The sequence below is a fragment of the Dicentrarchus labrax genome, unplaced genomic scaffold (assembly GCF_905237075.1).
Source record: "Dicentrarchus labrax unplaced genomic scaffold, dlabrax2021, whole genome shotgun sequence".
Classification (NCBI taxonomy): Eukaryota; Metazoa; Chordata; class Actinopteri; family Moronidae; genus Dicentrarchus; species Dicentrarchus labrax.
In genome coordinates this window covers 220,460-243,941 of record NW_026136704.1, presented here as the reverse complement: position 1 = coordinate 243,941, position 23,482 = coordinate 220,460, and the positions used below count along the sequence as shown (strand labels likewise).

Genomic DNA, 23,482 nt, shown 5'->3' with positions numbered 1-23,482 from the left:
ACACAGCCCCCCGGCGGACGGTGCCTTCCACGCATAATCCCTCAGTCAGGGGCCTTTAAGCATTAGCCCGCCTCCATCACTCGGCAAGCCCGCTGTCTCTGTCTCGGAGGAACTGGACACAGCCGCACGACTGCGCAAAAGCCTACAACCTAGGCGTGCTTAGCAGTGGAAGAATGTCTGGAGCACAGTTCTTACACAGAGGGAAGGACAATTGAAGAGAGGAGTTCAGGCAATGCATTCAGCCCCATGTTAAAAGCCACGCCCAATTTTTCCATGGCGGCAACACTGCCACCTTCTGGACTAAGGGCCAAAGTGAGCAAAGAACCGAACATTTCCACAACCACGGTGCCTCACAAGTAGCCACGGTGAAACGCATGGCAGCCGAGGGCTGTTTTGTCTTTTCTTCCACACAATGATCAGGGGAGAGCGCGAACGCAGTCCCCCACTACCAGAAATTATGCAGTCGAGATTCCCACATTTGGGGAATTCGCAGGGGTCAGCACAGCCGGAGTGCAATGGCCGAGCCTCGCCCTGGGTGAACCACCTTCTTGATCATGGTATCTCCCCTGCCAGGTAAGTATGAGTTGGAAGGGTCAGAGAGTGGGTCCCCATTCCCAGACACAGCCCCCCGGCGGACGGTGCCTTCCACGCATAATCCCTCAGTCAGGGGCCTTTAAGCATTAGCCCGCCTCCATCACTCGGCAAGCCCGCTGTCTCTGTCTCGGAGGAACTGGACACAGCCGCACGACTGCGCAAAAGCCTACAACCTAGGCGTGCTTAGCAGTGGAAGAATGTCTGGAGCACAGTTCTTACACAGAGGGAAGGACAATTGAAGAGAGGAGTTCAGGCAATGCATTCAGCCCCATGTTAAAAGCCACGCCCAATTTTTCCATGGCGGCAACACTGCCACCTTCTGGACTAAGGGCCAAAGTGAGCAAAGAACCGAACATTTCCACAACCACGGTGCCTCACAAGTAGCCACGGTGAAACGCATGGCAGCCGAGGGCTGTTTTGTCTTTTCTTCCACACAATGATCAGGGGAGAGCGCGAACGCAGTCCCCCACTACCAGAAATTATGCAGTCGAGATTCCCACATTTGGGGAATTCGCAGGGGTCAGCACAGCCGGAGTGCAATGGCCGAGCCTCGCCCTGGGTGAACCACCTTCTTGATCATGGTATCTCCCCTGCCAGGTAAGTATGAGTTGGAAGGGTCAGAGAGTGGGTCCCCATTCCCAGACACAGCCCCCCGGCGGACGGTGCCTTCCACGCATAATCCCTCAGTCAGGGGCCTTTAAGCATTAGCCCGCCTCCATCACTCGGCAAGCCCGCTGTCTCTGTCTCGGAGGAACTGGACACAGCCGCACGACTGCGCAAAAGCCTACAACCTAGGCGTGCTTAGCAGTGGAAGAATGTCTGGAGCACAGTTCTTACACAGAGGGAAGGACAATTGAAGAGAGGAGTTCAGGCAATGCATTCAGCCCCATGTTAAAAGCCACGCCCAATTTTTCCATGGCGGCAACACTGCCACCTTCTGGACTAAGGGCCAAAGTGAGCAAAGAACCGAACATTTCCACAACCACGGTGCCTCACAAGTAGCCACGGTGAAACGCATGGCAGCCGAGGGCTGTTTTGTCTTTTTCTTCCACACAATGATCAGGGGAGAGCGCGAACGCAGTCCCCCACTACCAGAAATTATGCAGTCGAGATTCCCACATTTGGGGAATTCGCAGGGGTCAGCACAGCCGGAGTGCAATGGCCGAGCCTCGCCCTGGGTGAACCACCTTCTTGATCATGGTATCTCCCCTGCCAGGTAAGTATGAGTTGGAAGGGTCAGAGAGTGGGTCCCCATTCCCAGACACAGCCCCCCGGCGGACGGTGCCTTCCACGCATAATCCCTCAGTCAGGGGCCTTTAAGCATTAGCCCGCCTCCATCACTCGGCAAGCCCGCTGTCTCTGTCTCGGAGGAACTGGACACAGCCGCACGACTGCGCAAAAGCCTACAACCTAGGCGTGCTTAGCAGTGGAAGAATGTCTGGAGCACAGTTCTTACACAGAGGGAAGGACAATTGAAGAGAGGAGTTCAGGCAATGCATTCAGCCCCATGTTAAAAGCCACGCCCAATTTTTCCATGGCGGCAACACTGCCACCTTCTGGACTAAGGGCCAAAGTGAGCAAAGAACCGAACATTTCCACAACCACGGTGCCTCACAAGTAGCCACGGTGAAACGCATGGCAGCCGAGGGCTGTTTTGTCTTTTTCTTCCACACAATGATCAGGGGAGAGCGCGAACGCAGTCCCCCACTACCAGAAATTATGCAGTCGAGATTCCCACATTTGGGGAATTCGCAGGGGTCAGCACAGCCGGAGTGCAATGGCCGAGCCTCGCCCTGGGTGAACCACCTTCTTGATCATGGTATCTCCCCTGCCAGGTAAGTATGAGTTGGAAGGGTCAGAGAGTGGGTCCCCATTCCCAGACACAGCCCCCCGGCGGACGGTGCCTTCCACGCATAATCCCTCAGTCAGGGGCCTTTAAGCATTAGCCCGCCTCCATCACTCGGCAAGCCCGCTGTCTCTGTCTCGGAGGAACTGGACACAGCCGCACGACTGCGCAAAAGCCTACAACCTAGGCGTGCTTAGCAGTGGAAGAATGTCTGGAGCACAGTTCTTACACAGAGGGAAGGACAATTGAAGAGAGGAGTTCAGGCAATGCATTCAGCCCCATGTTAAAAGCCACGCCCAATTTTTCCATGGCGGCAACACTGCCACCTTCTGGACTAAGGGCCAAAGTGAGCAAAGAACCGAACATTTCCACAACCACGGTGCCTCACAAGTAGCCACGGTGAAACGCATGGCAGCCGAGGGCTGTTTTGTCTTTTCTTCCACACAATGATCAGGGGAGAGCGCGAACGCAGTCCCCCACTACCAGAAATTATGCAGTCGAGATTCCCACATTTGGGGAATTCGCAGGGGTCAGCACAGCCGGAGTGCAATGGCCGAGCCTCGCCCTGGGTGAACCACCTTCTTGATCATGGTATCTCCCCTGCCAGGTAAGTATGAGTTGGAAGGGTCAGAGAGTGGGTCCCCATTCCCAGACACAGCCCCCCGGCGGACGGTGCCTTCCACGCATAATCCCTCAGTCAGGGGCCTTTAAGCATTAGCCCGCCTCCATCACTCGGCAAGCCCGCTGTCTCTGTCTCGGAGGAACTGGACACAGCCGCACGACTGCGCAAAAGCCTACAACCTAGGCGTGCTTAGCAGTGGAAGAATGTCTGGAGCACAGTTCTTACACAGAGGGAAGGACAATTGAAGAGAGGAGTTCAGGCAATGCATTCAGCCCCATGTTAAAAGCCACGCCCAATTTTTCCATGGCGGCAACACTGCCACCTTCTGGACTAAGGGCCAAAGTGAGCAAAGAACCGAACATTTCCACAACCACGGTGCCTCACAAGTAGCCACGGTGAAACGCATGGCAGCCGAGGGCTGTTTTGTCTTTTTCTTCCACACAATGATCAGGGGAGAGCGCGAACGCAGTCCCCCACTACCAGAAATTATGCAGTCGAGATTCCCACATTTGGGGAATTCGCAGGGGTCAGCACAGCCGGAGTGCAATGGCCGAGCCTCGCCCTGGGTGAACCACCTTCTTGATCATGGTATCTCCCCTGCCAGGTAAGTATGAGTTGGAAGGGTCAGAGAGTGGGTCCCCATTCCCAGACACAGCCCCCCGGCGGACGGTGCCTTCCACGCATAATCCCTCAGTCAGGGGCCTTTAAGCATTAGCCCGCCTCCATCACTCGGCAAGCCCGCTGTCTCTGTCTCGGAGGAACTGGACACAGCCGCACGACTGCGCAAAAGCCTACAACCTAGGCGTGCTTAGCAGTGGAAGAATGTCTGGAGCACAGTTCTTACACAGAGGGAAGGACAATTGAAGAGAGGAGTTCAGGCAATGCATTCAGCCCCATGTTAAAAGCCACGCCCAATTTTTCCATGGCGGCAACACTGCCACCTTCTGGACTAAGGGCCAAAGTGAGCAAAGAACCGAACATTTCCACAACCACGGTGCCTCACAAGTAGCCACGGTGAAACGCATGGCAGCCGAGGGCTGTTTTGTCTTTTCTTCCACACAATGATCAGGGGAGAGCGCGAACGCAGTCCCCCACTACCAGAAATTATGCAGTCGAGATTCCCACATTTGGGGAATTCGCAGGGGTCAGCACAGCCGGAGTGCAATGGCCGAGCCTCGCCCTGGGTGAACCACCTTCTTGATCATGGTATCTCCCCTGCCAGGTAAGTATGAGTTGGAAGGGTCAGAGAGTGGGTCCCCATTCCCAGACACAGCCCCCCGGCGGACGGTGCCTTCCACGCATAATCCCTCAGTCAGGGGCCTTTAAGCATTAGCCCGCCTCCATCACTCGGCAAGCCCGCTGTCTCTGTCTCGGAGGAACTGGACACAGCCGCACGACTGCGCAAAAGCCTACAACCTAGGCGTGCTTAGCAGTGGAAGAATGTCTGGAGCACAGTTCTTACACAGAGGGAAGGACAATTGAAGAGAGGAGTTCAGGCAATGCATTCAGCCCCATGTTAAAAGCCACGCCCAATTTTTCCATGGCGGCAACACTGCCACCTTCTGGACTAAGGGCCAAAGTGAGCAAAGAACCGAACATTTCCACAACCACGGTGCCTCACAAGTAGCCACGGTGAAACGCATGGCAGCCGAGGGCTGTTTTGTCTTTTCTTCCACACAATGATCAGGGGAGAGCGCGAACGCAGTCCCCCACTACCAGAAATTATGCAGTCGAGATTCCCACATTTGGGGAATTCGCAGGGGTCAGCACAGCCGGAGTGCAATGGCCGAGCCTCGCCCTGGGTGAACCACCTTCTTGATCATGGTATCTCCCCTGCCAGGTAAGTATGAGTTGGAAGGGTCAGAGAGTGGGTCCCCATTCCCAGACACAGCCCCCCGGCGGACGGTGCCTTCCACGCATAATCCCTCAGTCAGGGGCCTTTAAGCATTAGCCCGCCTCCATCACTCGGCAAGCCCGCTGTCTCTGTCTCGGAGGAACTGGACACAGCCGCACGACTGCGCAAAAGCCTACAACCTAGGCGTGCTTAGCAGTGGAAGAATGTCTGGAGCACAGTTCTTACACAGAGGGAAGGACAATTGAAGAGAGGAGTTCAGGCAATGCATTCAGCCCCATGTTAAAAGCCACGCCCAATTTTTCCATGGCGGCAACACTGCCACCTTCTGGACTAAGGGCCAAAGTGAGCAAAGAACCGAACATTTCCACAACCACGGTGCCTCACAAGTAGCCACGGTGAAACGCATGGCAGCCGAGGGCTGTTTTGTCTTTTTCTTCCACACAATGATCAGGGGAGAGCGCGAACGCAGTCCCCCACTACCAGAAATTATGCAGTCGAGATTCCCACATTTGGGGAATTCGCAGGGGTCAGCACAGCCGGAGTGCAATGGCCGAGCCTCGCCCTGGGTGAACCACCTTCTTGATCATGGTATCTCCCCTGCCAGGTAAGTATGAGTTGGAAGGGTCAGAGAGTGGGTCCCCATTCCCAGACACAGCCCCCCGGCGGACGGTGCCTTCCACGCATAATCCCTCAGTCAGGGGCCTTTAAGCATTAGCCCGCCTCCATCACTCGGCAAGCCCGCTGTCTCTGTCTCGGAGGAACTGGACACAGCCGCACGACTGCGCAAAAGCCTACAACCTAGGCGTGCTTAGCAGTGGAAGAATGTCTGGAGCACAGTTCTTACACAGAGGGAAGGACAATTGAAGAGAGGAGTTCAGGCAATGCATTCAGCCCCATGTTAAAAGCCACGCCCAATTTTTCCATGGCGGCAACACTGCCACCTTCTGGACTAAGGGCCAAAGTGAGCAAAGAACCGAACATTTCCACAACCACGGTGCCTCACAAGTAGCCACGGTGAAACGCATGGCAGCCGAGGGCTGTTTTGTCTTTTTCTTCCACACAATGATCAGGGGAGAGCGCGAACGCAGTCCCCCACTACCAGAAATTATGCAGTCGAGATTCCCACATTTGGGGAATTCGCAGGGGTCAGCACAGCCGGAGTGCAATGGCCGAGCCTCGCCCTGGGTGAACCACCTTCTTGATCATGGTATCTCCCCTGCCAGGTAAGTATGAGTTGGAAGGGTCAGAGAGTGGGTCCCCATTCCCAGACACAGCCCCCCGGCGGACGGTGCCTTCCACGCATAATCCCTCAGTCAGGGGCCTTTAAGCATTAGCCCGCCTCCATCACTCGGCAAGCCCGCTGTCTCTGTCTCGGAGGAACTGGACACAGCCGCACGACTGCGCAAAAGCCTACAACCTAGGCGTGCTTAGCAGTGGAAGAATGTCTGGAGCACAGTTCTTACACAGAGGGAAGGACAATTGAAGAGAGGAGTTCAGGCAATGCATTCAGCCCCATGTTAAAAGCCACGCCCAATTTTTCCATGGCGGCAACACTGCCACCTTCTGGACTAAGGGCCAAAGTGAGCAAAGAACCGAACATTTCCACAACCACGGTGCCTCACAAGTAGCCACGGTGAAACGCATGGCAGCCGAGGGCTGTTTTGTCTTTTCTTCCACACAATGATCAGGGGAGAGCGCGAACGCAGTCCCCCACTACCAGAAATTATGCAGTCGAGATTCCCACATTTGGGGAATTCGCAGGGGTCAGCACAGCCGGAGTGCAATGGCCGAGCCTCGCCCTGGGTGAACCACCTTCTTGATCATGGTATCTCCCCTGCCAGGTAAGTATGAGTTGGAAGGGTCAGAGAGTGGGTCCCCATTCCCAGACACAGCCCCCCGGCGGACGGTGCCTTCCACGCATAATCCCTCAGTCAGGGGCCTTTAAGCATTAGCCCGCCTCCATCACTCGGCAAGCCCGCTGTCTCTGTCTCGGAGGAACTGGACACAGCCGCACGACTGCGCAAAAGCCTACAACCTAGGCGTGCTTAGCAGTGGAAGAATGTCTGGAGCACAGTTCTTACACAGAGGGAAGGACAATTGAAGAGAGGAGTTCAGGCAATGCATTCAGCCCCATGTTAAAAGCCACGCCCAATTTTTCCATGGCGGCAACACTGCCACCTTCTGGACTAAGGGCCAAAGTGAGCAAAGAACCGAACATTTCCACAACCACGGTGCCTCACAAGTAGCCACGGTGAAACGCATGGCAGCCGAGGGCTGTTTTGTCTTTTTCTTCCACACAATGATCAGGGGAGAGCGCGAACGCAGTCCCCCACTACCAGAAATTATGCAGTCGAGATTCCCACATTTGGGGAATTCGCAGGGGTCAGCACAGCCGGAGTGCAATGGCCGAGCCTCGCCCTGGGTGAACCACCTTCTTGATCATGGTATCTCCCCTGCCAGGTAAGTATGAGTTGGAAGGGTCAGAGAGTGGGTCCCCATTCCCAGACACAGCCCCCGGCGGACGGTGCCTTCCACGCATAATCCCTCAGTCAGGGGCCTTTAAGCATTAGCCCGCCTCCATCACTCGGCAAGCCCGCTGTCTCTGTCTCGGAGGAACTGGACACAGCCGCACGACTGCGCAAAAGCCTACAACCTAGGCGTGCTTAGCAGTGGAAGAATGTCTGGAGCACAGTTCTTACACAGAGGGAAGGACAATTGAAGAGAGGAGTTCAGGCAATGCATTCAGCCCCATGTTAAAAGCCACGCCCAATTTTTCCATGGCGGCAACACTGCCACCTTCTGGACTAAGGGCCAAAGTGAGCAAAGAACCGAACATTTCCACAACCACGGTGCCTCACAAGTAGCCACGGTGAAACGCATGGCAGCCGAGGGCTGTTTTGTCTTTTTCTTCCACACAATGATCAGGGGAGAGCGCGAACGCAGTCCCCCACTACCAGAAATTATGCAGTCGAGATTCCCACATTTGGGGAATTCGCAGGGGTCAGCACAGCCGGAGTGCAATGGCCGAGCCTCGCCCTGGGTGAACCACCTTCTTGATCATGGTATCTCCCCTGCCAGGTAAGTATGAGTTGGAAGGGTCAGAGAGTGGGTCCCCATTCCCAGACACAGCCCCCCGGCGGACGGTGCCTTCCACGCATAATCCCTCAGTCAGGGGCCTTTAAGCATTAGCCCGCCTCCATCACTCGGCAAGCCCGCTGTCTCTGTCTCGGAGGAACTGGACACAGCCGCACGACTGCGCAAAAGCCTACAACCTAGGCGTGCTTAGCAGTGGAAGAATGTCTGGAGCACAGTTCTTACACAGAGGGAAGGACAATTGAAGAGAGGAGTTCAGGCAATGCATTCAGCCCCATGTTAAAAGCCACGCCCAATTTTTCCATGGCGGCAACACTGCCACCTTCTGGACTAAGGGCCAAAGTGAGCAAAGAACCGAACATTTCCACAACCACGGTGCCTCACAAGTAGCCACGGTGAAACGCATGGCAGCCGAGGGCTGTTTTGTCTTTTCTTCCACACAATGATCAGGGGAGAGCGCGAACGCAGTCCCCCACTACCAGAAATTATGCAGTCGAGATTCCCACATTTGGGGAATTCGCAGGGGTCAGCACAGCCGGAGTGCAATGGCCGAGCCTCGCCCTGGGTGAACCACCTTCTTGATCATGGTATCTCCCCTGCCAGGTAAGTATGAGTTGGAAGGGTCAGAGAGTGGGTCCCCATTCCCAGACACAGCCCCCCGGCGGACGGTGCCTTCCACGCATAATCCCTCAGTCAGGGGCCTTTAAGCATTAGCCCGCCTCCATCACTCGGCAAGCCCGCTGTCTCTGTCTCGGAGGAACTGGACACAGCCGCACGACTGCGCAAAAGCCTACAACCTAGGCGTGCTTAGCAGTGGAAGAATGTCTGGAGCACAGTTCTTACACAGAGGGAAGGACAATTGAAGAGAGGAGTTCAGGCAATGCATTCAGCCCCATGTTAAAAGCCACGCCCAATTTTTCCATGGCGGCAACACTGCCACCTTCTGGACTAAGGGCCAAAGTGAGCAAAGAACCGAACATTTCCACAACCACGGTGCCTCACAAGTAGCCACGGTGAAACGCATGGCAGCCGAGGGCTGTTTTGTCTTTTCTTCCACACAATGATCAGGGGAGAGCGCGAACGCAGTCCCCCACTACCAGAAATTATGCAGTCGAGATTCCCACATTTGGGGAATTCGCAGGGGTCAGCACAGCCGGAGTGCAATGGCCGAGCCTCGCCCTGGGTGAACCACCTTCTTGATCATGGTATCTCCCCTGCCAGGTAAGTATGAGTTGGAAGGGTCAGAGAGTGGGTCCCCATTCCCAGACACAGCCCCCCGGCGGACGGTGCCTTCCACGCATAATCCCTCAGTCAGGGGCCTTTAAGCATTAGCCCGCCTCCATCACTCGGCAAGCCCGCTGTCTCTGTCTCGGAGGAACTGGACACAGCCGCACGACTGCGCAAAAGCCTACAACCTAGGCGTGCTTAGCAGTGGAAGAATGTCTGGAGCACAGTTCTTACACAGAGGGAAGGACAATTGAAGAGAGGAGTTCAGGCAATGCATTCAGCCCCATGTTAAAAGCCACGCCCAATTTTTCCATGGCGGCAACACTGCCACCTTCTGGACTAAGGGCCAAAGTGAGCAAAGAACCGAACATTTCCACAACCACGGTGCCTCACAAGTAGCCACGGTGAAACGCATGGCAGCCGAGGGCTGTTTTGTCTTTTCTTCCACACAATGATCAGGGGAGAGCGCGAACGCAGTCCCCCACTACCAGAAATTATGCAGTCGAGATTCCCACATTTGGGGAATTCGCAGGGGTCAGCACAGCCGGAGTGCAATGGCCGAGCCTCGCCCTGGGTGAACCACCTTCTTGATCATGGTATCTCCCCTGCCAGGTAAGTATGAGTTGGAAGGGTCAGAGAGTGGGTCCCCATTCCCAGACACAGCCCCCCGGCGGACGGTGCCTTCCACGCATAATCCCTCAGTCAGGGGCCTTTAAGCATTAGCCCGCCTCCATCACTCGGCAAGCCCGCTGTCTCTGTCTCGGAGGAACTGGACACAGCCGCACGACTGCGCAAAAGCCTACAACCTAGGCGTGCTTAGCAGTGGAAGAATGTCTGGAGCACAGTTCTTACACAGAGGGAAGGACAATTGAAGAGAGGAGTTCAGGCAATGCATTCAGCCCCATGTTAAAAGCCACGCCCAATTTTTCCATGGCGGCAACACTGCCACCTTCTGGACTAAGGGCCAAAGTGAGCAAAGAACCGAACATTTCCACAACCACGGTGCCTCACAAGTAGCCACGGTGAAACGCATGGCAGCCGAGGGCTGTTTTGTCTTTTTCTTCCACACAATGATCAGGGGAGAGCGCGAACGCAGTCCCCCACTACCAGAAATTATGCAGTCGAGATTCCCACATTTGGGGAATTCGCAGGGGTCAGCACAGCCGGAGTGCAATGGCCGAGCCTCGCCCTGGGTGAACCACCTTCTTGATCATGGTATCTCCCCTGCCAGGTAAGTATGAGTTGGAAGGGTCAGAGAGTGGGTCCCCATTCCCAGACACAGCCCCCGGCGGACGGTGCCTTCCACGCATAATCCCTCAGTCAGGGGCCTTTAAGCATTAGCCCGCCTCCATCACTCGGCAAGCCCGCTGTCTCTGTCTCGGAGGAACTGGACACAGCCGCACGACTGCGCAAAAGCCTACAACCTAGGCGTGCTTAGCAGTGGAAGAATGTCTGGAGCACAGTTCTTACACAGAGGGAAGGACAATTGAAGAGAGGAGTTCAGGCAATGCATTCAGCCCCATGTTAAAAGCCACGCCCAATTTTTCCATGGCGGCAACACTGCCACCTTCTGGACTAAGGGCCAAAGTGAGCAAAGAACCGAACATTTCCACAACCACGGTGCCTCACAAGTAGCCACGGTGAAACGCATGGCAGCCGAGGGCTGTTTTGTCTTTTCTTCCACACAATGATCAGGGGAGAGCGCGAACGCAGTCCCCCACTACCAGAAATTATGCAGTCGAGATTCCCACATTTGGGGAATTCGCAGGGGTCAGCACAGCCGGAGTGCAATGGCCGAGCCTCGCCCTGGGTGAACCACCTTCTTGATCATGGTATCTCCCCTGCCAGGTAAGTATGAGTTGGAAGGGTCAGAGAGTGGGTCCCCATTCCCAGACACAGCCCCCCGGCGGACGGTGCCTTCCACGCATAATCCCTCAGTCAGGGGCCTTTAAGCATTAGCCCGCCTCCATCACTCGGCAAGCCCGCTGTCTCTGTCTCGGAGGAACTGGACACAGCCGCACGACTGCGCAAAAGCCTACAACCTAGGCGTGCTTAGCAGTGGAAGAATGTCTGGAGCACAGTTCTTACACAGAGGGAAGGACAATTGAAGAGAGGAGTTCAGGCAATGCATTCAGCCCCATGTTAAAAGCCACGCCCAATTTTTCCATGGCGGCAACACTGCCACCTTCTGGACTAAGGGCCAAAGTGAGCAAAGAACCGAACATTTCCACAACCACGGTGCCTCACAAGTAGCCACGGTGAAACGCATGGCAGCCGAGGGCTGTTTTGTCTTTTCTTCCACACAATGATCAGGGAGAGCGCGAACGCAGTCCCCCACTACCAGAAATTATGCAGTCGAGATTCCCACATTTGGGGAATTCGCAGGGGTCAGCACAGCCGGAGTGCAATGGCCGAGCCTCGCCCTGGGTGAACCACCTTCTTGATCATGGTATCTCCCCTGCCAGGTAAGTATGAGTTGGAAGGGTCAGAGAGTGGGTCCCCATTCCCAGACACAGCCCCCGGCGGACGGTGCCTTCCACGCATAATCCCTCAGTCAGGGGCCTTTAAGCATTAGCCCGCCTCCATCACTCGGCAAGCCCGCTGTCTCTGTCTCGGAGGAACTGGACACAGCCGCACGACTGCGCAAAAGCCTACAACCTAGGCGTGCTTAGCAGTGGAAGAATGTCTGGAGCACAGTTCTTACACAGAGGGAAGGACAATTGAAGAGAGGAGTTCAGGCAATGCATTCAGCCCCATGTTAAAAGCCACGCCCAATTTTTCCATGGCGGCAACACTGCCACCTTCTGGACTAAGGGCCAAAGTGAGCAAAGAACCGAACATTTCCACAACCACGGTGCCTCACAAGTAGCCACGGTGAAACGCATGGCAGCCGAGGGCTGTTTTGTCTTTTTCTTCCACACAATGATCAGGGGAGAGCGCGAACGCAGTCCCCCACTACCAGAAATTATGCAGTCGAGATTCCCACATTTGGGGAATTCGCAGGGGTCAGCACAGCCGGAGTGCAATGGCCGAGCCTCGCCCTGGGTGAACCACCTTCTTGATCATGGTATCTCCCCTGCCAGGTAAGTATGAGTTGGAAGGGTCAGAGAGTGGGTCCCCATTCCCAGACACAGCCCCCCGGCGGACGGTGCCTTCCACGCATAATCCCTCAGTCAGGGGCCTTTAAGCATTAGCCCGCCTCCATCACTCGGCAAGCCCGCTGTCTCTGTCTCGGAGGAACTGGACACAGCCGCACGACTGCGCAAAAGCCTACAACCTAGGCGTGCTTAGCAGTGGAAGAATGTCTGGAGCACAGTTCTTACACAGAGGGAAGGACAATTGAAGAGAGGAGTTCAGGCAATGCATTCAGCCCCATGTTAAAAGCCACGCCCAATTTTTCCATGGCGGCAACACTGCCACCTTCTGGACTAAGGGCCAAAGTGAGCAAAGAACCGAACATTTCCACAACCACGGTGCCTCACAAGTAGCCACGGTGAAACGCATGGCAGCCGAGGGCTGTTTTGTCTTTTCTTCCACACAATGATCAGGGAGAGCGCGAACGCAGTCCCCCACTACCAGAAATTATGCAGTCGAGATTCCCACATTTGGGGAATTCGCAGGGGTCAGCACAGCCGGAGTGCAATGGCCGAGCCTCGCCCTGGGTGAACCACCTTCTTGATCATGGTATCTCCCCTGCCAGGTAAGTATGAGTTGGAAGGGTCAGAGAGTGGGTCCCCATTCCCAGACACAGCCCCCCGGCGGACGGTGCCTTCCACGCATAATCCCTCAGTCAGGGGCCTTTAAGCATTAGCCCGCCTCCATCACTCGGCAAGCCCGCTGTCTCTGTCTCGGAGGAACTGGACACAGCCGCACGACTGCGCAAAAGCCTACAACCTAGGCGTGCTTAGCAGTGGAAGAATGTCTGGAGCACAGTTCTTACACAGAGGGAAGGACAATTGAAGAGAGGAGTTCAGGCAATGCATTCAGCCCCATGTTAAAAGCCACGCCCAATTTTTCCATGGCGGCAACACTGCCACCTTCTGGACTAAGGGCCAAAGTGAGCAAAGAACCGAACATTTCCACAACCACGGTGCCTCACAAGTAGCCACGGTGAAACGCATGGCAGCCGAGGGCTGTTTTGTCTTTTCTTCCACACAATGATCAGGGGAGAGCGCGAACGCAGTCCCCCACTACCAGAAATTATGCAGTCGAGATTCCCACATTTGGGGAATTCGCAGGGGTCAGCACAGCCGGAGTGCAATGGCCGAGCCTCGCCCTGGGTGAACCACCTTCTTGATCATGGTATCTCCCCTGCCAGGTAAGTATGAGTTGGAAGGGTCAGAGAGTGGGTCCCCATTCCCAGACACAGCCCCCCGGCGGACGGTGCCTTCCACGCATAATCCCTCAGTCAGGGGCCTTTAAGCATTAGCCCGCCTCCATCACTCGGCAAGCCCGCTGTCTCTGTCTCGGAGGAACTGGACACAGCCGCACGACTGCGCAAAAGCCTACAACCTAGGCGTGCTTAGCAGTGGAAGAATGTCTGGAGCACAGTTCTTACACAGAGGGAAGGACAATTGAAGAGAGGAGTTCAGGCAATGCATTCAGCCCCATGTTAAAAGCCACGCCCAATTTTTCCATGGCGGCAACACTGCCACCTTCTGGACTAAGGGCCAAAGTGAGCAAAGAACCGAACATTTCCACAACCACGGTGCCTCACAAGTAGCCACGGTGAAACGCATGGCAGCCGAGGGCTGTTTTGTCTTTTCTTCCACACAATGATCAGGGGAGAGCGCGAACGCAGTCCCCCACTACCAGAAATTATGCAGTCGAGATTCCCACATTTGGGGAATTCGCAGGGGTCAGCACAGCCGGAGTGCAATGGCCGAGCCTCGCCCTGGGTGAACCACCTTCTTGATCATGGTATCTCCCCTGCCAGGTAAGTATGAGTTGGAAGGGTCAGAGAGTGGGTCCCCATTCCCAGACACAGCCCCCCGGCGGACGGTGCCTTCCACGCATAATCCCTCAGTCAGGGGCCTTTAAGCATTAGCCCGCCTCCATCACTCGGCAAGCCCGCTGTCTCTGTCTCGGAGGAACTGGACACAGCCGCACGACTGCGCAAAAGCCTACAACCTAGGCGTGCTTAGCAGTGGAAGAATGTCTGGAGCACAGTTCTTACACAGAGGGAAGGACAATTGAAGAGAGGAGTTCAGGCAATGCATTCAGCCCCATGTTAAAAGCCACGCCCAATTTTTCCATGGCGGCAACACTGCCACCTTCTGGACTAAGGGCCAAAGTGAGCAAAGAACCGAACATTTCCACAACCACGGTGCCTCACAAGTAGCCACGGTGAAACGCATGGCAGCCGAGGGCTGTTTTGTCTTTTTCTTCCACACAATGATCAGGGGAGAGCGCGAACGCAGTCCCCCACTACCAGAAATTATGCAGTCGAGATTCCCACATTTGGGGAATTCGCAGGGGTCAGCACAGCCGGAGTGCAATGGCCGAGCCTCGCCCTGGGTGAACCACCTTCTTGATCATGGTATCTCCCCTGCCAGGTAAGTATGAGTTGGAAGGGTCAGAGAGTGGGTCCCCATTCCCAGACACAGCCCCCCGGCGGACGGTGCCTTCCACGCATAATCCCTCAGTCAGGGGCCTTTAAGCATTAGCCCGCCTCCATCACTCGGCAAGCCCGCTGTCTCTGTCTCGGAGGAACTGGACACAGCCGCACGACTGCGCAAAAGCCTACAACCTAGGCGTGCTTAGCAGTGGAAGAATGTCTGGAGCACAGTTCTTACACAGAGGGAAGGACAATTGAAGAGAGGAGTTCAGGCAATGCATTCAGCCCCATGTTAAAAGCCACGCCCAATTTTTCCATGGCGGCAACACTGCCACCTTCTGGACTAAGGGCCAAAGTGAGCAAAGAACCGAACATTTCCACAACCACGGTGCCTCACAAGTAGCCACGGTGAAACGCATGGCAGCCGAGGGCTGTTTTGTCTTTTTCTTCCACACAATGATCAGGGGAGAGCGCGAACGCAGTCCCCCACTACCAGAAATTATGCAGTCGAGATTCCCACATTTGGGGAATTCGCAGGGGTCAGCACAGCCGGAGTGCAATGGCCGAGCCTCGCCCTGGGTGAACCACCTTCTTGATCATGGTATCTCCCCTGCCAGGTAAGTATGAGTTGGAAGGGTCAGAGAGTGGGTCCCCATTCCCAGACACAGCCCCCCGGCGGACGGTGCCTTCCACGCATAATCCCTCAGTCAGGGGCCTTTAAGCATTAGCCCGCCTCCATCACTCGGCAAGCCCGCTGTCTCTGTCTCGGAGGAACTGGACACAGCCGCACGACTGCGCAAAAGCCTACAACCTAGGCGTGCTTAGCAGTGGAAGAATGTCTGGAGCACAGTTCTTACACAGAGGGAAGGACAATTGAAGAGAGGAGTTCAGGCAATGCATTCAGCCCCATGTTAAAAGCCACGCCCAATTTTTCCATGGCGGCAACACTGCCACCTTCTGGACTAAGGGCCAAAGTGAGCAAAGAACCGAACATTTCCACAACCACGGTGCCTCACAAGTAGCCACGGTGAAACGCATGGCAGCCGAGGGCTGTTTTGTCTTTTCTTCCACACAATGATCAGGGGAGAGCGCGAACGCAGTCCCCCACTACCAGAAATTATGCAGTCGAGATTCCCACATTTGGGGAATTCGCAGGGGTCAGCACAGCCGGAGTGCAATGGCCGAGCCTCGCCCTGGGTGAACCACCTTCTTGATCATGGTATCTCCCCTGCCAGGTAAGTATGAGTTGGAAGGGTCAGAGAGTGGGTCCCCATTCCCAGACACAGCCCCCCGGCGGACGGTGCCTTCCACGCATAATCCCTCAGTCAGGGGCCTTTAAGCATTAGCCCGCCTCCATCACTCGGCAAGCCCGCTGTCTCTGTCTCGGAGGAACTGGACACAGCCGCACGACTGCGCAAAAGCCTACAACCTAGGCGTGCTTAGCAGTGGAAGAATGTCTGGAGCACAGTTCTTACACAGAGGGAAGGACAATTGAAGAGAGGAGTTCAGGCAATGCATTCAGCCCCATGTTAAAAGCCACGCCCAATTTTTCCATGGCGGCAACACTGCCACCTTCTGGACTAAGGGCCAAAGTGAGCAAAGAACCGAACATTTCCACAACCACGGTGCCTCACAAGTAGCCACGGTGAAACGCATGGCAGCCGAGGGCTGTTTTGTCTTTTCTTCCACACAATGATCAGGGGAGAGCGCGAACGCAGTCCCCCACTACCAGAAATTATGCAGTCGAGATTCCCACATTTGGGGAATTCGCAGGGGTCAGCACAGCCGGAGTGCAATGGCCGAGCCTCGCCCTGGGTGAACCACCTTCTTGATCATGGTATCTCCCCTGCCAGGTAAGTATGAGTTGGAAGGGTCAGAGAGTGGGTCCCCATTCCCAGACACAGCCCCCCGGCGGACGGTGCCTTCCACGCATAATCCCTCAGTCAGGGGCCTTTAAGCATTAGCCCGCCTCCATCACTCGGCAAGCCCGCTGTCTCTGTCTCGGAGGAACTGGACACAGCCGCACGACTGCGCAAAAGCCTACAACCTAGGCGTGCTTAGCAGTGGAAGAATGTCTGGAGCACAGTTCTTACACAGAGGGAAGGACAATTGAAGAGAGGAGTTCAGGCAATGCATTCAGCCCCATGTTAAAAGCCACGCCCAATTTTTCCATGGCGGCAACACTGCCACCTTCTGGACTAAGGGCCAAAGTGAGCAAAGAACCGAACATTTCCACAACCACGGTGCCTCACAAGTAGCCACGGTGAAACGCATGGCAGCCGAGGGCTGTTTTGTCTTTTTCTTCCACACAATGATCAGGGGAGAGCGCGAACGCAGTCCCCCACTACCAGAAATTATGCAGTCGAGATTCCCACATTTGGGGAATTCGCAGGGGTCAGCACAGCCGGAGTGCAATGGCCGAGCCTCGCCCTGGGTGAACCACCTTCTTGATCATGGTATCTCCCCTGCCAGGTAAGTATGAGTTGGAAGGGTCAGAGAGTGGGTCCCCATTCCCAGACACAGCCCCCCGGCGGACGGTGCCTTCCACGCATAATCCCTCAGTCAGGGGCCTTTAAGCATTAGCCCGCCTCCATCACTCGGCAAGCCCGCTGTCTCTGTCTCGGAGGAACTGGACACAGCCGCACGACTGCGCAAAAGCCTACAACCTAGGCGTGCTTAGCAGTGGAAGAATGTCTGGAGCACAGTTCTTACACAGAGGGAAGGACAATTGAAGAGAGGAGTTCAGGCAATGCATTCAGCCCCATGTTAAAAGCCACGCCCAATTTTTCCATGGCGGCAACACTGCCACCTTCTGGACTAAGGGCCAAAGTGAGCAAAGAACCGAACATTTCCACAACCACGGTGCCTCACAAGTAGCCACGGTGAAACGCATGGCAGCCGAGGGCTGTTTTGTCTTTTTCTTCCACACAATGATCAGGGGAGAGCGCGAACGCAGTCCCCCACTACCAGAAATTATGCAGTCGAGATTCCCACATTTGGGGAATTCGCAGGGGTCAGCACAGCCGGAGTGCAATGGCCGAGCCTCGCCCTGGGTGAACCACCTTCTTGATCATGGTATCTCCCCTGCCAGGTAAGTATGAGTTGGAAGGGTCAGAGAGTGGGTCCCCATTCCCAGACACAGCCCCCCGGCGGACGGTGCCTTCCACGCATAATCCCTCAGTCAGGGGCCTTTAAGCATTAGCCCGCCTCCATCACTCGGCAAGCCCGCTGTCTCTGTCTCGGAGGAACTGGACACAGCCGCACGACTGCGCAAAAGCCTACAACCTAGGCGTGCTTAGCAGTGGAAGAATGTCTGGAGCACAGTTCTTACACAGAGGGAAGGACAATTGAAGAGAGGAGTTCAGGCAATGCATTCAGCCCCATGTTAAAAGCCACGCCCAATTTTTCCATGGCGGCAACACTGCCACCTTCTGGACTAAGGGCCAAAGTGAGCAAAGAACCGAACATTTCCACAACCACGGTGCCTCACAAGTAGCCACGGTGAAACGCATGGCAGCCGAGGGCTGTTTTGTCTTTTCTTCCACACAATGATCAGGGGAGAGCGCGAACGCAGTCCCCCACTACCAGAAATTATGCAGTCGAGATTCCCACATTTGGGGAATTCGCAGGGGTCAGCACAGCCGGAGTGCAATGGCCGAGCCTCGCCCTGGGTGAACCACCTTCTTGATCATGGTATCTCCCCTGCCAGGTAAGTATGAGTTGGAAGGGTCAGAGAGTGGGTCCCCATTCCCAGACACAGCCCCCCGGCGGACGGTGCCTTCCACGCATAATCCCTCAGTCAGGGGCCTTTAAGCATTAGCCCGCCTCCATCACTCGGCAAGCCCGCTGTCTCTGTCTCGGAGGAACTGGACACAGCCGCACGACTGCGCAAAAGCCTACAACCTAGGCGTGCTTAGCAGTGGAAGAATGTCTGGAGCACAGTTCTTACACAGAGGGAAGGACAATTGAAGAGAGGAGTTCAGGCAATGCATTCAGCCCCATGTTAAAAGCCACGCCCAATTTTTCCATGGCGGCAACACTGCCACCTTCTGGACTAAGGGCCAAAGTGAGCAAAGAACCGAACATTTCCACAACCACGGTGCCTCACAAGTAGCCACGGTGAAACGCATGGCAGCCGAGGGCTGTTTTGTCTTTTTCTTCCACACAATGATCAGGGGAGAGCGCGAACGCAGTCCCCCACTACCAGAAATTATGCAGTCGAGATTCCCACATTTGGGGAATTCGCAGGGGTCAGCACAGCCGGAGTGCAATGGCCGAGCCTCGCCCTGGGTGAACCACCTTCTTGATCATGGTATCTCCCCTGCCAGGTAAGTATGAGTTGGAAGGGTCAGAGAGTGGGTCCCCATTCCCAGACACAGCCCCCCGGCGGACGGTGCCTTCCACGCATAATCCCTCAGTCAGGGGCCTTTAAGCATTAGCCCGCCTCCATCACTCGGCAAGCCCGCTGTCTCTGTCTCGGAGGAACTGGACACAGCCGCACGACTGCGCAAAAGCCTACAACCTAGGCGTGCTTAGCAGTGGAAGAATGTCTGGAGCACAGTTCTTACACAGAGGGAAGGACAATTGAAGAGAGGAGTTCAGGCAATGCATTCAGCCCCATGTTAAAAGCCACGCCCAATTTTTCCATGGCGGCAACACTGCCACCTTCTGGACTAAGGGCCAAAGTGAGCAAAGAACCGAACATTTCCACAACCACGGTGCCTCACAAGTAGCCACGGTGAAACGCATGGCAGCCGAGGGCTGTTTTGTCTTTTTCTTCCACACAATGATCAGGGGAGAGCGCGAACGCAGTCCCCCACTACCAGAAATTATGCAGTCGAGATTCCCACATTTGGGGAATTCGCAGGGGTCAGCACAGCCGGAGTGCAATGGCCGAGCCTCGCCCTGGGTGAACCACCTTCTTGATCATGGTATCTCCCCTGCCAGGTAAGTATGAGTTGGAAGGGTCAGAGAGTGGGTCCCCATTCCCAGACACAGCCCCCCGGCGGACGGTGCCTTCCACGCATAATCCCTCAGTCAGGGGCCTTTAAGCATTAGCCCGCCTCCATCACTCGGCAAGCCCGCTGTCTCTGTCTCGGAGGAACTGGACACAGCCGCACGACTGCGCAAAAGCCTACAACCTAGGCGTGCTTAGCAGTGGAAGAATGTCTGGAGCACAGTTCTTACACAGAGGGAAGGACAATTGAAGAGAGGAGTTCAGGCAATGCATTCAGCCCCATGTTAAAAGCCACGCCCAATTTTTCCATGGCGGCAACACTGCCACCTTCTGGACTAAGGGCCAAAGTGAGCAAAGAACCGAACATTTCCACAACCACGGTGCCTCACAAGTAGCCACGGTGAAACGCATGGCAGCCGAGGGCTGTTTTGTCTTTTCTTCCACACAATGATCAGGGGAGAGCGCGAACGCAGTCCCCCACTACCAGAAATTATGCAGTCGAGATTCCCACATTTGGGGAATTCGCAGGGGTCAGCACAGCCGGAGTGCAATGGCCGAGCCTCGCCCTGGGTGAACCACCTTCTTGATCATGGTATCTCCCCTGCCAGGTAAGTATGAGTTGGAAGGGTCAGAGAGTGGGTCCCCATTCCCAGACACAGCCCCCGGCGGACGGTGCCTTCCACGCATAATCCCTCAGTCAGGGGCCTTTAAGCATTAGCCCGCCTCCATCACTCGGCAAGCCCGCTGTCTCTGTCTCGGAGGAACTGGACACAGCCGCACGACTGCGCAAAAGCCTACAACCTAGGCGTGCTTAGCAGTGGAAGAATGTCTGGAGCACAGTTCTTACACAGAGGGAAGGACAATTGAAGAGAGGAGTTCAGGCAATGCATTCAGCCCCATGTTAAAAGCCACGCCCAATTTTTCCATGGCGGCAACACTGCCACCTTCTGGACTAAGGGCCAAAGTGAGCAAAGAACCGAACATTTCCACAACCACGGTGCCTCACAAGTAGCCACGGTGAAACGCATGGCAGCCGAGGGCTGTTTTGTCTTTTCTTCCACACAATGATCAGGGGAGAGCGCGAACGCAGTCCCCCACTACCAGAAATTATGCAGTCGAGATTCCCACATTTGGGGAATTCGCAGGGGTCAGCACAGCCGGAGTGCAATGGCCGAGCCTCGCCCTGGGTGAACCACCTTCTTGATCATGGTATCTCCCCTGCCAGGTAAGTATGAGTTGGAAGGGTCAGAGAGTGGGTCCCCATTCCCAGACACAGCCCCCCGGCGGACGGTGCCTTCCACGCATAATCCCTCAGTCAGGGGCCTTTAAGCATTAGCCCGCCTCCATCACTCGGCAAGCCCGCTGTCTCTGTCTCGGAGGAACTGGACACAGCCGCACGACTGCGCAAAAGCCTACAACCTAGGCGTGCTTAGCAGTGGAAGAATGTCTGGAGCACAGTTCTTACACAGAGGGAAGGACAATTGAAGAGAGGAGTTCAGGCAATGCATTCAGCCCCATGTTAAAAGCCACGCCCAATTTTTCCATGGCGGCAACACTGCCACCTTCTGGACTAAGGGCCAAAGTGAGCAAAGAACCGAACATTTCCACAACCACGGTGCCTCACAAGTAGCCACGGTGAAACGCATGGCAGCCGAGGGCTGTTTTGTCTTTTCTTCCACACAATGATCAGGGAGAGCGCGAACGCAGTCCCCCACTACCAGAAATTATGCAGTCGAGATTCCCACATTTGGGGAATTCGCAGGGGTCAGCACAGCCGGAGTGCAATGGCCGAGCCTCGCCCTGGGTGAACCACCTTCTTGATCATGGTATCTCCCCTGCCAGGTAAGTATGAGTTGGAAGGGTCAGAGAGTGGGTCCCCATTCCCAGACACAGCCCCCCGGCGGACGGTGCCTTCCACGCATAATCCCTCAGTCAGGGGCCTTTAAGCATTAGCCCGCCTCCATCACTCGGCAAGCCCGCTGTCTCTGTCTCGGGAGGAACTGGACACAGCCGCACGACTGCGCAAAAGCCTACAACCTAGGCGTGCTTAGCAGTGGAAGAATGTCTGGAGCACAGTTCTTACACAGAGGGAAGGACAATTGAAGAGAGGAGTTCAGGCAATGCATTCAGCCCCATGTTAAAAGCCACGCCCAATTTTTCCATGGCGGCAACACTGCCACCTTCTGGACTAAGGGCCAAAGTGAGCAAAGAACCGAACATTTCCACAACCACGGTGCCTCACAAGTAGCCACGGTGAAACGCATGGCAGCCGAGGGCTGTTTTGTCTTTTTCTTCCACACAATGATCAGGGGAGAGCGCGAACGCAGTCCCCCACTACCAGAAATTATGCAGTCGAGATTCCCACATTTGGGGAATTCGCAGGGGTCAGCACAGCCGGAGTGCAATGGCCGAGCCTCGCCCTGGGTGAACCACCTTCTTGATCATGGTATCTCCCCTGCCAGGTAAGTATGAGTTGGAAGGGTCAGAGAGTGGGTCCCCATTCCCAGACACAGCCCCCCGGCGGACGGTGCCTTCCACGCATAATCCCTCAGTCAGGGGCCTTTAAGCATTAGCCCGCCTCCATCACTCGGCAAGCCCGCTGTCTCTGTCTCGGAGGAACTGGACACAGCCGCACGACTGCGCAAAAGCCTACAACCTAGGCGTGCTTAGCAGTGGAAGAATGTCTGGAGCACAGTTCTTACACAGAGGGAAGGACAATTGAAGAGAGGAGTTCAGGCAATGCATTCAGCCCCATGTTAAAAGCCACGCCCAATTTTTCCATGGCGGCAACACTGCCACCTTCTGGACTAAGGGCCAAAGTGAGCAAAGAACCGAACATTTCCACAACCACGGTGCCTCACAAGTAGCCACGGTGAAACGCATGGCAGCCGAGGGCTGTTTTGTCTTTTCTTCCACACAATGATCAGGGGAGAGCGCGAACGCAGTCCCCCACTACCAGAAATTATGCAGTCGAGATTCCCACATTTGGGGAATTCGCAGGGGTCAGCACAGCCGGAGTGCAATGGCCGAGCCTCGCCCTGGGTGAACCACCTTCTTGATCATGGTATCTCCCCTGCCAGGTAAGTATGAGTTGGAAGGGTCAGAGAGTGGGTCCCCATTCCCAGACACAGCCCCCCGGCGGACGGTGCCTTCCACGCATAATCCCTCAGTCAGGGGCCTTTAAGCATTAGCCCGCCTCCATCACTCGGCAAGCCCGCTGTCTCTGTCTCGGAGGAACTGGACACAGCCGCACGACTGCGCAAAAGCCTACAACCTAGGCGTGCTTAGCAGTGGAAGAATGTCTGGAGCACAGTTCTTACACAGAGGGAAGGACAATTGAAGAGAGGAGTTCAGGCAATGCATTCAGCCCCATGTTAAAAGCCACGCCCAATTTTTCCATGGCGGCAACACTGCCACCTTCTGGACTAAGGGCCAAAGTGAGCAAAGAACCGAACATTTCCACAACCACGGTGCCTCACAAGTAGCCACGGTGAAACGCATGGCAGCCGAGGGCTGTTTTGTCTTTTCTTCCACACAATGATCAGGGGAGAGCGCGAACGCAGTCCCCCACTACCAGAAATTATGCAGTCGAGATTCCCACATTTGGGGAATTCGCAGGGGTCAGCACAGCCGGAGTGCAATGGCCGAGCCTCGCCCTGGGTGAACCACCTTCTTGATCATGGTATCTCCCCTGCCAGGTAAGTATGAGTTGGAAGGGTCAGAGAGTGGGT

At 55.4% G+C, this 23,482-nt stretch overlaps 38 non-coding genes across 38 annotated transcripts; all 38 read right to left on the bottom strand.

The window, feature by feature from the left end:
- Positions 1-417: 417 nt before the first annotated feature.
- On the bottom strand, positions 418-581 carry LOC127363185 (U1 spliceosomal RNA). Its single transcript, XR_007884678.1, has one exon. It is a non-coding gene; the product is annotated as a U1 spliceosomal RNA (small nuclear RNA).
- A 454-nt stretch (positions 582-1,035) lies between these two features.
- Positions 1,036-1,199, bottom strand: LOC127363184 (U1 spliceosomal RNA). Its single transcript, XR_007884677.1, has one exon. It is a non-coding gene; the product is annotated as a U1 spliceosomal RNA (small nuclear RNA).
- A 455-nt stretch (positions 1,200-1,654) lies between these two features.
- LOC127363324 (U1 spliceosomal RNA) lies at positions 1,655-1,818 on the bottom strand. The gene has a single exon (XR_007884814.1). It is a non-coding gene; the product is annotated as a U1 spliceosomal RNA (small nuclear RNA).
- Positions 1,819-2,273: 455 nt separating this feature from the next.
- Positions 2,274-2,437, bottom strand: LOC127363323 (U1 spliceosomal RNA). The gene has a single exon (XR_007884813.1). It is a non-coding gene; the product is annotated as a U1 spliceosomal RNA (small nuclear RNA).
- A 454-nt stretch (positions 2,438-2,891) lies between these two features.
- Positions 2,892-3,055, bottom strand: LOC127363322 (U1 spliceosomal RNA). Its single transcript, XR_007884812.1, has one exon. It is a non-coding gene; the product is annotated as a U1 spliceosomal RNA (small nuclear RNA).
- A 455-nt stretch (positions 3,056-3,510) lies between these two features.
- Positions 3,511-3,674, bottom strand: LOC127363320 (U1 spliceosomal RNA). The gene has a single exon (XR_007884811.1). It is a non-coding gene; the product is annotated as a U1 spliceosomal RNA (small nuclear RNA).
- A 454-nt stretch (positions 3,675-4,128) lies between these two features.
- Positions 4,129-4,292, bottom strand: LOC127363319 (U1 spliceosomal RNA). The gene has a single exon (XR_007884810.1). It is a non-coding gene; the product is annotated as a U1 spliceosomal RNA (small nuclear RNA).
- Positions 4,293-4,746: 454 nt separating this feature from the next.
- On the bottom strand, positions 4,747-4,910 carry LOC127363317 (U1 spliceosomal RNA). The gene has a single exon (XR_007884808.1). It is a non-coding gene; the product is annotated as a U1 spliceosomal RNA (small nuclear RNA).
- Positions 4,911-5,365: 455 nt separating this feature from the next.
- LOC127363316 (U1 spliceosomal RNA) lies at positions 5,366-5,529 on the bottom strand. Its single transcript, XR_007884807.1, has one exon. It is a non-coding gene; the product is annotated as a U1 spliceosomal RNA (small nuclear RNA).
- Positions 5,530-5,984: 455 nt separating this feature from the next.
- Positions 5,985-6,148, bottom strand: LOC127363315 (U1 spliceosomal RNA). Its single transcript, XR_007884806.1, has one exon. It is a non-coding gene; the product is annotated as a U1 spliceosomal RNA (small nuclear RNA).
- Positions 6,149-6,602: 454 nt separating this feature from the next.
- On the bottom strand, positions 6,603-6,766 carry LOC127363314 (U1 spliceosomal RNA). Its single transcript, XR_007884805.1, has one exon. It is a non-coding gene; the product is annotated as a U1 spliceosomal RNA (small nuclear RNA).
- Positions 6,767-7,221: 455 nt separating this feature from the next.
- LOC127363313 (U1 spliceosomal RNA) lies at positions 7,222-7,385 on the bottom strand. The gene has a single exon (XR_007884804.1). It is a non-coding gene; the product is annotated as a U1 spliceosomal RNA (small nuclear RNA).
- A 454-nt stretch (positions 7,386-7,839) lies between these two features.
- On the bottom strand, positions 7,840-8,003 carry LOC127363312 (U1 spliceosomal RNA). Its single transcript, XR_007884803.1, has one exon. It is a non-coding gene; the product is annotated as a U1 spliceosomal RNA (small nuclear RNA).
- A 454-nt stretch (positions 8,004-8,457) lies between these two features.
- On the bottom strand, positions 8,458-8,621 carry LOC127363311 (U1 spliceosomal RNA). The gene has a single exon (XR_007884802.1). It is a non-coding gene; the product is annotated as a U1 spliceosomal RNA (small nuclear RNA).
- A 454-nt stretch (positions 8,622-9,075) lies between these two features.
- LOC127363310 (U1 spliceosomal RNA) lies at positions 9,076-9,239 on the bottom strand. The gene has a single exon (XR_007884801.1). It is a non-coding gene; the product is annotated as a U1 spliceosomal RNA (small nuclear RNA).
- A 454-nt stretch (positions 9,240-9,693) lies between these two features.
- LOC127363309 (U1 spliceosomal RNA) lies at positions 9,694-9,857 on the bottom strand. Its single transcript, XR_007884800.1, has one exon. It is a non-coding gene; the product is annotated as a U1 spliceosomal RNA (small nuclear RNA).
- A 455-nt stretch (positions 9,858-10,312) lies between these two features.
- Positions 10,313-10,476, bottom strand: LOC127363308 (U1 spliceosomal RNA). The gene has a single exon (XR_007884799.1). It is a non-coding gene; the product is annotated as a U1 spliceosomal RNA (small nuclear RNA).
- Positions 10,477-10,929: 453 nt separating this feature from the next.
- Positions 10,930-11,093, bottom strand: LOC127363306 (U1 spliceosomal RNA). Its single transcript, XR_007884797.1, has one exon. It is a non-coding gene; the product is annotated as a U1 spliceosomal RNA (small nuclear RNA).
- Positions 11,094-11,546: 453 nt separating this feature from the next.
- LOC127363218 (U1 spliceosomal RNA) lies at positions 11,547-11,710 on the bottom strand. Its single transcript, XR_007884710.1, has one exon. It is a non-coding gene; the product is annotated as a U1 spliceosomal RNA (small nuclear RNA).
- Positions 11,711-12,164: 454 nt separating this feature from the next.
- On the bottom strand, positions 12,165-12,328 carry LOC127363304 (U1 spliceosomal RNA). The gene has a single exon (XR_007884796.1). It is a non-coding gene; the product is annotated as a U1 spliceosomal RNA (small nuclear RNA).
- A 453-nt stretch (positions 12,329-12,781) lies between these two features.
- LOC127363217 (U1 spliceosomal RNA) lies at positions 12,782-12,945 on the bottom strand. Its single transcript, XR_007884709.1, has one exon. It is a non-coding gene; the product is annotated as a U1 spliceosomal RNA (small nuclear RNA).
- A 454-nt stretch (positions 12,946-13,399) lies between these two features.
- LOC127363303 (U1 spliceosomal RNA) lies at positions 13,400-13,563 on the bottom strand. The gene has a single exon (XR_007884795.1). It is a non-coding gene; the product is annotated as a U1 spliceosomal RNA (small nuclear RNA).
- Positions 13,564-14,017: 454 nt separating this feature from the next.
- Positions 14,018-14,181, bottom strand: LOC127363302 (U1 spliceosomal RNA). Its single transcript, XR_007884794.1, has one exon. It is a non-coding gene; the product is annotated as a U1 spliceosomal RNA (small nuclear RNA).
- Positions 14,182-14,636: 455 nt separating this feature from the next.
- LOC127363301 (U1 spliceosomal RNA) lies at positions 14,637-14,800 on the bottom strand. The gene has a single exon (XR_007884793.1). It is a non-coding gene; the product is annotated as a U1 spliceosomal RNA (small nuclear RNA).
- A 455-nt stretch (positions 14,801-15,255) lies between these two features.
- LOC127363300 (U1 spliceosomal RNA) lies at positions 15,256-15,419 on the bottom strand. Its single transcript, XR_007884792.1, has one exon. It is a non-coding gene; the product is annotated as a U1 spliceosomal RNA (small nuclear RNA).
- Positions 15,420-15,873: 454 nt separating this feature from the next.
- On the bottom strand, positions 15,874-16,037 carry LOC127363299 (U1 spliceosomal RNA). The gene has a single exon (XR_007884790.1). It is a non-coding gene; the product is annotated as a U1 spliceosomal RNA (small nuclear RNA).
- A 454-nt stretch (positions 16,038-16,491) lies between these two features.
- LOC127363298 (U1 spliceosomal RNA) lies at positions 16,492-16,655 on the bottom strand. The gene has a single exon (XR_007884789.1). It is a non-coding gene; the product is annotated as a U1 spliceosomal RNA (small nuclear RNA).
- A 455-nt stretch (positions 16,656-17,110) lies between these two features.
- Positions 17,111-17,274, bottom strand: LOC127363297 (U1 spliceosomal RNA). Its single transcript, XR_007884788.1, has one exon. It is a non-coding gene; the product is annotated as a U1 spliceosomal RNA (small nuclear RNA).
- A 455-nt stretch (positions 17,275-17,729) lies between these two features.
- LOC127363296 (U1 spliceosomal RNA) lies at positions 17,730-17,893 on the bottom strand. Its single transcript, XR_007884787.1, has one exon. It is a non-coding gene; the product is annotated as a U1 spliceosomal RNA (small nuclear RNA).
- A 454-nt stretch (positions 17,894-18,347) lies between these two features.
- LOC127363294 (U1 spliceosomal RNA) lies at positions 18,348-18,511 on the bottom strand. Its single transcript, XR_007884785.1, has one exon. It is a non-coding gene; the product is annotated as a U1 spliceosomal RNA (small nuclear RNA).
- Positions 18,512-18,966: 455 nt separating this feature from the next.
- Positions 18,967-19,130, bottom strand: LOC127363293 (U1 spliceosomal RNA). The gene has a single exon (XR_007884784.1). It is a non-coding gene; the product is annotated as a U1 spliceosomal RNA (small nuclear RNA).
- A 455-nt stretch (positions 19,131-19,585) lies between these two features.
- LOC127363292 (U1 spliceosomal RNA) lies at positions 19,586-19,749 on the bottom strand. The gene has a single exon (XR_007884783.1). It is a non-coding gene; the product is annotated as a U1 spliceosomal RNA (small nuclear RNA).
- Positions 19,750-20,203: 454 nt separating this feature from the next.
- LOC127363291 (U1 spliceosomal RNA) lies at positions 20,204-20,367 on the bottom strand. The gene has a single exon (XR_007884782.1). It is a non-coding gene; the product is annotated as a U1 spliceosomal RNA (small nuclear RNA).
- A 453-nt stretch (positions 20,368-20,820) lies between these two features.
- On the bottom strand, positions 20,821-20,984 carry LOC127363290 (U1 spliceosomal RNA). The gene has a single exon (XR_007884781.1). It is a non-coding gene; the product is annotated as a U1 spliceosomal RNA (small nuclear RNA).
- Positions 20,985-21,437: 453 nt separating this feature from the next.
- Positions 21,438-21,601, bottom strand: LOC127363216 (U1 spliceosomal RNA). Its single transcript, XR_007884708.1, has one exon. It is a non-coding gene; the product is annotated as a U1 spliceosomal RNA (small nuclear RNA).
- Positions 21,602-22,057: 456 nt separating this feature from the next.
- On the bottom strand, positions 22,058-22,221 carry LOC127363289 (U1 spliceosomal RNA). Its single transcript, XR_007884780.1, has one exon. It is a non-coding gene; the product is annotated as a U1 spliceosomal RNA (small nuclear RNA).
- Positions 22,222-22,675: 454 nt separating this feature from the next.
- On the bottom strand, positions 22,676-22,839 carry LOC127363288 (U1 spliceosomal RNA). The gene has a single exon (XR_007884779.1). It is a non-coding gene; the product is annotated as a U1 spliceosomal RNA (small nuclear RNA).
- Positions 22,840-23,293: 454 nt separating this feature from the next.
- Positions 23,294-23,457, bottom strand: LOC127363287 (U1 spliceosomal RNA). Its single transcript, XR_007884778.1, has one exon. It is a non-coding gene; the product is annotated as a U1 spliceosomal RNA (small nuclear RNA).
- Positions 23,458-23,482: the final 25 nt, after the last annotated feature.